Source organism: Eschrichtius robustus, chromosome 1 (assembly GCF_028021215.1).
Source record: "Eschrichtius robustus isolate mEscRob2 chromosome 1, mEscRob2.pri, whole genome shotgun sequence".
Lineage (NCBI taxonomy): Eukaryota > Metazoa > Chordata > Mammalia > Artiodactyla > Eschrichtiidae > Eschrichtius > Eschrichtius robustus.
Genome location: NC_090824.1, coordinates 88561832 through 88573607, shown reverse-complemented (window position 1 = coordinate 88573607; position 11776 = coordinate 88561832). Strand labels below are relative to the sequence as shown.

The following is an 11776-nucleotide window of genomic DNA, read 5'->3' as shown; positions in this document are numbered from 1 at the left end:
GGGCCGTTTCGACTGACGTTACTTCCGGGAAAAGTAACCTTTCTTTGGCGGTTGCAGACCTGGAGAGGTCTCGCGACACTTGCTCCCGCGAGATCTGCTTGCTCACTCTAGCGATGACATCCTCCTCCTCCTCCCCGCCGCCTTTCGGCAATCTTCGGCAGTCCCAGCCCCGACCAATCTGCACTCAGATGGCATGGATCAGGATCTCCCCCCGAACCCCGGTCCGCGCGGGGCGTCAGGCTGTAGCGGCGGGGTGCGAGCTGCACGAGGCCGACCGCAGCGGCACTGCGGACGGCCACGGGCTGGCGACGAGCAGTGAGCGTGGGCGGGGCAGGGGTAAGCCCGCTGAGTAGCGGCTCGATTGTTCTGGCCTGGCTATGGCGCCTCTCCTCCCCCCCGCCATGGCTCCCCGTGTCCCTGCTCCGCTCCTCTCAGTGAGTGAAAGTGGCCGCCGCCGCCGCCGGCCCAGCGCCCGCAGCCGCCTCAGCGCCGCCGCCATCTTGGGGTCCCAGGAGCCGCCGAGGGAGCGAGCTAGGAGCGTCCACGCCCAACGCAGTCACCGTCCCACGGCCTCAGAGAGCGAACCGCGGCTCCATCGTCGGCGGGGCGACCCCCCCCTCCGGACCCCGCCCGCACCCCGCCCCCCCTCCGCCGCCGCCGCGGCGGCGGGGCCCGGCGGCCCGAGGTGAGGCGACTAGACGTGGGCGGGCGAACGGAGGGGGGGTTGTGTAGGCCCCGTTGCGCCCCTCTCTGTGGGCGACGACTGGGCCGCGTCTTAAAGGGGCCGTCGCCCCCGGCCCTTGGATTTGTTGGGGTTAGTAGGGAGGATGGGTGTGGACACTCCCCGAAGGCTTGGGACCTCAGGGACCTGGGCCTCGTCCTTCCCCTCTCCTACCTCTGGAGACCCAGGGTCACGCGGTGACCTCAGACAGCTGAGGAAGCCCGTGGGGCGCCCACACGTGGGGAGTGTGTTAGACCAGGTGCACGTGGGACCCGGTGGGGCGGTGTCGGGCTAACACGTGTGTGGGTTTGGGGTGGGGAGGGGCAGGGCGGGGGCTGGTTGGGCTCGAGTGGGAACCTGGTGAGGGTTGCTGTATCTGTCCTTTTAAACAAATGAGCTAAAGGGCTTGATAGTGTGTCAGTTTATGGTGAGCAAGTTGGGATCTGGGTGAATGGTGCATGCTGTTTGTTGGTGTTGGGTGGGGGCAGCCTAACACGTGCACAGACATAGGAGTGTGTAGGTGTCACCCCTTCTAGTCTTTTTGGCTTTTGTAGGGCGTCTAGGCAAATGTCATCCAGTTTGACGTTCCTTCTTGAGCTTGCTGTTGGAAACAACTACTTCCGTAAGTGGAAGCCCCCTACAGTTTAGGAGTGGGAGATTCTAAGAAGGCACTCACTATTTTAGTTTAACAGCCAACTGTGCCGAATTCTTTGATTCAGACACTGTCTAGTTTTATGTTCGTGTACTTGTTGGTAGAATGGGAGAAGAATTAGGAGGTTGACTTTGCTAACATCACAGGTAACCAGCTTACTTTTCCAGTCGATGACTTTCATGATTTCCTTTTCCAAGGAAATTTTCACTGTGGTTTACAAGTGGTGGCTTTTTGTTATTTGTCTTTAAAGTGACACCTTTATTGAGGTATAATTCACATACCAAAAAGCTCAGCCTTTTAAAGTGTACAGTTCCATGATTTTTAGTATACTGATAGAGTTGTACAGCTGTCACTGCCATCTAACTCATCACTCCAAAAAGAAAGCCCCCTTAGCGGTTACTCCCCACTTCCCTTCCCCCAGCCCCTAGCAACCAGTAGTCTCTTTTCTGTCTTTGTAGATTTGCCTATTCTGGATCTTTCGTATAAACAGAATCATACAATATGTGTCCCTTTGTGGCTGTCTTCTTTCACTTAACCATGTGTTCAAGGCTCATCCATGTTGTGGCATGTATCAGCACTTCGTTCCTTTTTATTGCCAAATAGTATTCCAACTCTGGTTGTGTTTTATGCTTGAAATTCTCAAGCTCTTCCTATAAAACATTAAGTTGAGATTACTATATATGGTAAAAGTTGCATACTTACCAGATTCTAAAATGAATTTGTATTTTTAAGGATTACATTCCATTATTTTAGTTTACTATGTTTTTTTCCTCTACATTTTGTTTCAGAAGAATCAGAATCAGTTTTTAAAGGTCTGTGTTTTTTAATAGGAAATAACTAACTGTAAAGAGCACAAATATGATTAGAAAGTTTATGACTAATAAAAACGTTTTGAGTACATCAAGGTGGAAATGTGATTAAATCTCAGCAACAGACCATAAACTATGGTGTTACAGTTTCACTTAGTGAAAGTTTGTCATAGTACTACCAAGGGAAGGTATCATAACAGCCTTTGACTGCTGTTAACTTGTGTAGACATAGGACTAGGGAAGTACTAATAGACGTCTTTTCTGCCCACAATGTTAAAACTGGCTTGGAGATTTAACATGTCAACATAAAAGTTCACACAAAATACAAATGCTGGGATGCAGTGAATTTTAGAGTGGACAGAATGGGGTAAGGTTAATAGGAAACTTTGTGTAGGAAAATAAGTGAAGTTGATGACAAGTTTTAAAGTTGCATCATAAGCATAAGAATTTTGATATGATAGGCTGTAGCCTGCAGAAGATAAGAGCTTAGTCGTTAATACTTACTAAACACCTTATATGGGCACTGATCCTATTCATGAGGGCCTCTGTTCTACCTAATACCATCACCTTGGAGGTTAGGATTTCAATACATGAGTTGGGGAGGTGGGGGGACACAAACATTTGGACCATAGCTGTACATTAAGTCAGAACTTCTTTTGTACAAGCACTGGATTCACTTGCTAATCATAATACAGTAGGTTTGCGTAGGGTTGAAAAGTTGGTCACAAAGAAGTTTAATGCCTGGGCTTAATAAGTACATAAGAGAGATTTCCATGTGTGTTAGGTTAGAAGTAGGAGATCAGTAATAGCAAATGTAATTGACAAATTAGATACGAAAAAGTCACTGGGACTAAATGGTATCCTTTTTGCCATGCCATGCAGCTTGTGGAATTTTAGTTCCCCAACCAGGGATTGAACCTGCACCCTTGGTAGTGAAAGCGCAGAGTCCTAACTACGGGAGCATCAGGGAATTCCCCATATTTTTAACAAACTAGAGGACAGTGAGTAAACTGTGTGACATGCCTTTGTAAACCTTCGTTACCAAGGATTGACAGATTGTCTGATGGTCTCTGGAGTAGCATTCTTACATTATTTATGTGCCCTAAACCCCTTTGTAGTCTAAAGAAACCTGTGAACCCCTTTTTATAAAAAGAATATGACTTTTTAACTGTGTGAAATATAGTTCACATTAAAAAAACTTATTTATGATATAAGAAATTTGCTTTTTATTACTAAATAACAACTAGTGATAGTCCTGCTAATACTGCTGTGGTATGCTACCTACATTCAGAATTGAAGGAAATGTTAGTTTCAATTATAGGTTAGTGAAAATAAGGATGTAAGTTGTTTCCATCCAAATTCTTGGACCCCAGTTTAAAGAGCCTTTGCCCTGGAGAGTCCCGGACACATAGCTAAGTCATTTCATATGCAGCAAACCAGAGGTTTCCATAAGAAGTAGTAGCATTATTGGCTCAAATTCACGTTCACATGAACAGGACTTCTTAGGGGAAGAGCAAGTGATAATTTAGCTGAAGAGAAACTTGATAGTATAATAGAAAGAGATTGGTTTTGGACTTAAAAAGACTTGAGTTAGAGTCCCGCTTAGCACTGGGTAAGTCAGTGAACTTTTTTTTTTTAATAAATTTATTTATTTATTTTTGGCTGCGTTGGGTCTTTGTTGCTCTGCACGCTGGCTTTCTCTAGTTGTGGTGAGCAGGGGCTTCTTTTGTTGCGGAGCACGGGCTCTAGGCACGCGGGCTTCAGTAGTTGCGGCACGTGGGCTCTAGAGCGCAGGCTCAGTAGTTGTGGCGCACGGGCTTAGTTGCTCCGTGGCATGTGGGATCTTCCCGGACCAGGGATTGAACCCGTGTCCCCTGCATTGGCAGGCAGATTCTTAACCACTGTGCCACCAGGGAAGCCCTCAGTGAACTTTTTTGAGTTTCAGTTCTCCTTATGTGTAAAACGGGTACAATAATTTTCACTTCTGAGATTAAATGACATCAACTATAAGACAGCATACTGAGGAATGTTAGTTTATTTTCATCTTTGAAGAACATATAAAAAACTTTGACATACATTTAGTTTTGATTTGGAAGAGGGGAAACTTACAGTAGGAAAGAACAACATGTATGTCATATAGGGTTTTCTCAGGGTATTCATGTATAGTGTTCACGTTTTTGTAATGATACTAAAATTATTCATATTTCTTGTAAGTATGAACAAGTAGGCTGCCTCTGTTTTTTTGTTTTTTTTTTAAATTTATTTATTTATTTATTTATTTATGGCTGTGTTGGGTCTTCGTTTCTGTGCGAGGGCTTTCTCCAGTTGTGGCAAGCGGGGGCCACCCTTCATCGCGGTGCGCGGGCCTCTCACCATCGCGGCCCCTCCTGCTGCGGAGCACAGGCTCCAGACACGCAGGCCCGGCAATTGTGGCTCAGGGGCCCAGCCGCTCCACGGCACGTGGGACCCTCCCAGACCAGGGCTCGAACCCGTGCCCCCCGCATTAGCAGGCAGACTCCCAACCACTGCGCCACCAGGGAAGCCCTGCCTCTGGTTTTGCATGTGACAGCTACCTTTTCTGGGCAAGAAGTTAGTAGCTGGGTAGGATAAACTGTGGGTAAATCTTTCATTCCTTGTGCATGAACAGAAAAATGGCTAGTGAACATCAATGTGGTAAAAAGAATACTGGGCCAAGTGGTCAGTTTATCTCTGAGATTGTTGCCTGAATGTTACCAGAAAGTCCATCAAAATGTTAGTCACTCCTGAGAGAGGTATGAAAAATAAAATTTAGATATGGACTGTATTATCTTGGTAGGAAACCACAGTACATCCACGCTTAGACTATTAAATTATTGCACCTCAAGGAAGAACAAATTAAGCAGGGGGGAGGTTTCCAGTATAAATGATGAAGGCAATGGTGATGCTTTCCTATGAAGATAAAGAAATTTGACTCTGCAGTGGAGTAATGAAGACTGAGATGGACTATGATTAAATTGTATTAAATTAGGAAAAACGTGAAGAATAATCTGAAAACTAGAACTAGCTTGAAAGATGAAAATTGTTTGACAGGTGTGTAATGAGTGGTTTGTTTATGAAACTTAATAGCACAGAAAGTGGTTAAAGCTCAAGAAGAGACCAGACCCAATTTAAAGGTTACAAAGCCAGAGACTTTTTTCCAGCCCTAGTTCACTTCAGGTCAACAAACCATTTAATGATACTTGAACCTAATGGTTTATGAAACTTCTTATTCTCTTCATTCATTCACTCAATAAATATTTATTGAACACATAGTGAATGCTCTTTGATCTCCCAACAGTGATTTGTTGAGCATCTGCCACACTAAAGGGACTGTGGTAGACTCTGTGAGGGGTGTACAAATGAGTTAAACCAGTTGTATGTATATGTATGGAGAGTACAGAGTTGCTCTGCAAAGAGAAACAGAATTATGCAAACTCTAAGTGCCATAGAGAAGTATAAACCTAAATGTTTCTCTTGAAGTGCTGATATAAATTACACTAGTACTTAGTTTTGTTGTTTTTTTTAATATATTGAGATATTCTTTTCATTTGTTTAAAGGCCCTAATCTGCCTTGTTAACAGAAGCATTGTAATCCAGTGGCCTTTTAGTATAGCCAGACCCCTTCTAGATTCTAGAGCCAGATGACCTGGGTTTGAATTTTAGCTCTTCCTCTTATTAATTGTGTGGCCTCTGGAGAGCTGTTTAAGCCTCAGTTTATTCATCTGTTAATTTAAGATAATAGTAATACCTACTTCATAGAAGCCTGAAAATGCTTAGAATGGTACCTGGCACATAGTGCTCTCAACAAGTGTTAGCTATAATTATAAGTACCATTTTGTTTTGACAGTTTGATCTAGAGTTTTAGTTTGTAAAGTATTGAAATCAGAACCTTTTTATTATGAGTAGAAAATAAATCTTTTTTTAGGTAACGCAGGTAAAAATACATCAATAAAGAAAATCATTATAATGTGTTAACCTTTGTGTTTATGTAATAGAAATGTCTTTCTATTTAAGATTATAACTCAAAGAGGTGATGTTTTACAACATTAAACTTTTTAGTTCAGGGTTTAAATATTTCTGTCCAGGTTGTCATTCTAATGTTAGTAATAGTTTGCCTTTTTTAGAATCATTCTTAGAATATACTGGTAAACCAGACTCTGCAGCAGGGCTTGCGAAAGGTTTTCTGTAAAGGGTCAAATAATAAATCTTAGGCTTTGCTGGTCATGCCTTCTCTGTTGCAGCTACTCAGCTCTGCCATTGTATTGCAAGAGCAGCCATAGTCAATATGTAAATGAATGAGTCAGGCTGTGTTCCAATAAAACTCTATTTATGGGAAGTGAAATTTTAATTTCATATAATTTTCGTATGTCCTGAAATATGGTTTTTTCCAATTATTTCTTAGCTGTCAGGATTTATAAAAATGGGCAGCAAGCTGGATTTGACATGCAGGCCATACTCTGCCAACTCTTGCTCTACAGTCTTGACTCTGCAACTCCCTGACTAGGTGATCTTGTGCTAGTTAATATTATTAAGCCTTTAATTCCATCCTTTAAATAGGGATAATACATAATAGTGTTTACTTTATATATAGATTTGTTGGAATAAATGAGATAATCCATGTGAAGTGCTTAGCACCATCCCTGACACAAAGTAAGTGTTTAATAAATGCTATAAATTATTACCATCTGTTGAATCCCCCTCATTTTACAATGAGGCTCTTGGGACTCTGAAAGGATAACTGTTAGTCCTAAAGTCTGTGGCTTGTCAATAGCATTAAACTTATAGCTCTTCAGCTTCTCTTTCTACCCAACCATGCTGTTTCCACAGAGGATTGTAATACCATTTAATGAAATTAAAATGCTGCTTGATAAAACTATTCTATTGGATATAGTAGTGGTGGATGGATGACATTATGCATTTGCCAAACTCGTAGGGCTTTATAGCACGAAGAGTAAACTATAATGTGTCCAAATTAAGCGAAAATCATTTAGGAGGTTGAAGGATTCCAGGAAGGAATGCAGATTGTGACAAGAGAATCTAATGATATTACAAATGTATGAAACAACCTTACTAAAATGGGGAGGAAGGGAGTCCTGACCTGAGTAACCTTGGAAATGAATGGAATCTAAGACAAGGAACTGCACATGAGCACTGCAGTCTAATTCATAAAATTTTGTTCTATGGGATTGCCACTTAATTCTGATACTGAAATACATATATATCACAATTGAACAATTAAGTAAATGGATGGCTGGAGACAGGCTTCTCACTGTTAGAGTGAGAATTTACAGATAAGCAAGGGGAGGAGGCTACAGTGTTCCTTGTGGTGATGGATTAGAGTAGGAGACATCAGTATGACCCCGTGTTTAGCTTAATACAGACACAGATGGTTGCATATTGAAACATTTATAGACATGTACATACATGGGTTTATATACACACAGGTATATTTTTGTGCTCTGTCAGCTGAGAAGGTTAAAAGAAATCCAGGAGCATACCTAGTACCCAAATCTTGTTTTTTAATACCATTATCCAATAAAAGGAACTAGAGCTCCTTGGAGAAATAGCTAATTGTAGGTTTGGGACAGGAAATATACAAGATGAGCCCAGAGCATCTTGTTGTGCCAGAAGATAAGGAAGTGCTCCAGCTACTACCACCACCACCACAACTCCACATTGATGAGGATATGTCAGAGGAGCACAGGGGCCAACTGAAAGAGCTCCCAGTGGCCCAAACTGGAACGATTTGAGCAGCAAAATGAACGAAGCATCACTGAATTATAACCCACAAAATAAAATCGATATTTATGAATCTGTGTTGGTCTAAATAAATGATTGAATAAATGAATATACTGCTTGGAATATACTTCATTAGCATGGCTTTTTATGCCCTGGGAGCCTCTGGCTTGTGGGAGGTCCTTCAGATTAAATATTGGAGTAGTTAAGTATGTGGGACTTTGGAGTCAGACTTCTTGGATTCCGATCCTGGCTCTGTCACTTTTGGCTGTGTGACCTTTGGGGGGACCTTAATCTTAACTTTTTTTGTCTGTAAAATAGGGATTATAGTAGTATCTATGTCATAAAAGGATAAAATATGTGCACGTATATATGAAGTGTATATGCAAATAAAATATTCTGGCATGTGGCTCACAATAGAAAGTGTGTACATAGTCTCCTTATTACAGTTGAATTTGATACAACAAAATCAAAAATTTGGATTCCCAGTTGGAATACTTTGTGATGAAGTCCCTCCACCCCCAGGCTTCTTGAATAGTGGAAAAAGTGTTTATTGAACGCCTAGTTTGATGTAAACCTACCTGCCTTGTTCAAATTAACTGTGTGTATTATATACTGAAGACAATGAGAGTAATTATATTTGGTGTTAATAAAATCATCACATCTAAGTGACCGAAATATCTGACAATTGAAAAGCAAGATCTATTTAGTGCACAATTCAGCTCATGCTTATTTACAGATGGTTCGTCCCCAGGATGAATTACCTGAACTTTGATTTCTCAGACTTCCTATGGAGAACACAGTTTTAGACAACTTCTCAGTTACCACCCACACTAGTTAGTGTCTTCACTCCAAAAATGAAAACTGACTTTTAGTACAGGAAAACTAAATAGAAAAGTGAATTTTGTAATATTGGCTGTTTATGAATATCTCTTAGCTTTTATTCTCAATTATAAACTCTCACCATCACTTTTGTAATAGTGGACAGTTAACTATATGGAACTAATAACTAAATGAGCGCAGCTCTTTGTGTGAATCTGTATTTTCACAAATATCTATCAAGTAAGCTAATGTTAACTTCTCTTCACTGAGGAATGAAGTGATTTGCTCAAGATTTTGGGGCTGTGGATTCAGTCGTTTAGTTTCTCTTTTACAGGAGAATATTTTTCTCAGCTGTCTCATTCCCTGAAAAAGGTAAGTGTTTTCATGGATTTAGCTGTACAATTTAGTTGTTGAAGTCACTGATTCTTCAGTAAGAGGGATCTTTAGCAGTGTTTTCAAATTTTTAATTTGATAAATTGTTATTAATTCAGATTGGGTGCTATTCACCAGAAGAGTTATGAAATATACTAGGGATCTCTAACATAGCCTAACTTAAAACAAGTTTTAAAAAAAAATTATGTGAAAGGTCCACTGGCTACCTCAGGAAACATTTCCTCCCTTTTAGATTTTTTGATTTAATAATATTTACACCCTAGATGCTTAATTAATGGAGATTAAACTTGTTTGACCAAATGCTGTGTCTGTGGTGTATACTACAGAACTCCCTGGAGGCAGTTGTGCTAGTAAGCTATTTTTTTTATTATTCTGATAAAAAGTAATTTGTTTTCCATCTTGGTGAAGATACTCTTCTAGGAAGTTGAAATTGTTCTTACCTAGAAGAAAGCAAATGCATTGTAATTGATTTTTTGTTGTTGTCATCCTTGGAAACATAATTTCATTTGGTATGTATTCTGATTTCAGTGAGGAAAGAAGAGTAGGGAAGGGAAAATGTGGATAAGCACTTTTTTCTTTCTCACAGTGTACCTATGAGGTAAGCCAAAATATTTTCTCTTTGCCATCTTAGAACTCACTGAAAGGGCCATCCTTTTTTAGCCAGGAGTTCTTCATTCCATTTAAAATGCAGGTGTAGGGAGTTCCCTGGCAGTCCAGTGGTTAGGACTCTGTTTCACTGCCGTGGCCCGAGTTCAATCCCTGGTTGGGGAACTCAGATCCTGCAAGCCGTGCAGTGCGGCCAAAAAAAAAATGCAGGTGTAATTTTTGTCTCTGAAAACTTTGTGCTTGGGCTTCCTTGGTGGCGCCGTGGTTAAGAATCCGCCTGCCAATGCAGGGGACACGGGTTCGAGCCCTGGTCCAGGAAGATCTCACATGCCACGGAGCAACTAAGCCCGTGCGCCACAGCTACTGAGCCTGTGCTCTAGGGCCCACGAGCCACAACTACTGAGCCCACGTGCCACAACTACTGAAGCCCACGCACCTAGAGCCCGTGCTCTGCAACAAGAGAAGCCACCGCAATGAGAAGCCCGCGCACCGCAATGAAGACTAGCCCCCACTTGCCGCAACTAGAGAAACCCCGCGCTCAGCAATGAAGACCCAACACAGCCAAAAATAAATAAATAAAATAAATAAATTTTAAAAAAAGAAAAAAAACTTTGTGCTTTGGGGAACGCTGGGCTTATTAAATTGTTCCTATGCTCTTACAGTAAGGAACTGCTCCTTTGGTTGAGGAGGTGGTTTCTGGCCTCCAAGTTGAGGGCTCTATCATCCTATGCTCTTTGAAGGCAAGGTTTTCCCTCCTCCTGTTTATTAGTTCAGTTCTTGTACACAGTAGCTTCTTTAGCTTCTTAGTGAATATCGATGGTTTGAATGGAAAATTTAGGTTCAGCTAGAATATTTAAAGACTGCTTAATGATTTATTTACCTCTTGCCACCTGTAGGGTGACCAAAAATTTATTGTTCTAACAGTAACGTGTTCAGACAAAACGTGGATACTTTTGGAAGTGAGAAGAGAGAGACTATTAGTAATTATGTTTCAGACAACAGGCATAAACTTGAACTGTCTTGGGCAAACCAACTATGAGGTAGGGTCACCCTAGTCTTTTTGTTGTTTTATCATAGCAGAGTCTATGGTAAAGAATTGGGTGGTGAAGAATTGGGGCTTTTGAGTCACTGATAATACATCCGAGTTCTAATTCTAGCTTGGGCAAGTTAATTAACCTAACTAAAATGAGAATACGGTTTAAATTACTGTGAGGATTAAACGAGCTAGTATTATTAAAGCACATAGGACAGAAAACTCCTCACACTAGTGTGCTCTTATTCAGCGTTAAGTCCCTTGTCCTCTCTTCTCATCATGCCATAACGAGACTTTTTACTTTTAGCTGAGACTGGCTTTGAAAGCTTTTTTTATGGTTAAGATTATGTGAAACATTTCAGCGAATGCAGAAATGTTTTTTGGCTGAGCCATTGAGCTTATTTTTTGTTAAAGTTGTATAATTATGGTGGGCAGGAAATAATAGATCCTAGTTGCTCTTACTCTTTCTCAAAACATTCATGAAAAACTTTTTTCCCCGATTATTTTTTGTAGAATTCCTAAAAGTTATTTTAATAGTTTATAAAATATAAACTATCTGTATATAATATTTAATAGCAATAGAAAGAAGTCGCTGGTAACCTTTATTTCAGCTAAATGGAATGATACAAGTAAGTTTTTTTGGTTAGAAAAAAATGATTTAAATGAGAATTTTATTAAGTTTCTTGTCAATATTTATACCGTACAGAATTACGTATTTTCTTTTGGAATTTGAATTATTTTTCCCCCTGTATTTTTTATATTTTGCTAGTTTAATCCATTTTAATTACTTTTGATTTTAAAATTTTATTTATTTATTTATTTTTGGCTGCGTTGGGTCTTTGTTGCTCTGCACGGCTTTCTCTAGTGTGGCGAGCAGGGGCTACTCTTCACTGCAGTGCGCGGGCTTCTCATTGCAGTGGCTTCTCTTGTCGCGGAACATGGGCTCTAGGCACGCGAGCTTCAGTAGTTGTGGCACGCAGGCTCGG

The 11776-nt window shown here is 41.0% G+C and overlaps 1 protein-coding gene across 2 annotated transcripts in view; it reads left to right on the top strand.

Annotated features, from left to right (window-relative positions):
• Nucleotides 1-202: 202 nt before the first annotated feature.
• INO80 (INO80 complex ATPase subunit) overlaps nucleotides 203-11776 on the top strand; it is a 128473-nt gene continuing 116899 nt past the window's right edge. For both annotated transcript variants that reach the window (XM_068549560.1, XM_068549550.1), the window contains exon 1: nucleotides 203-685. The gene's annotated coding sequence lies outside the window, so the exon portion shown is untranslated. The remainder of the gene's footprint in view (nucleotides 686-11776) is intronic.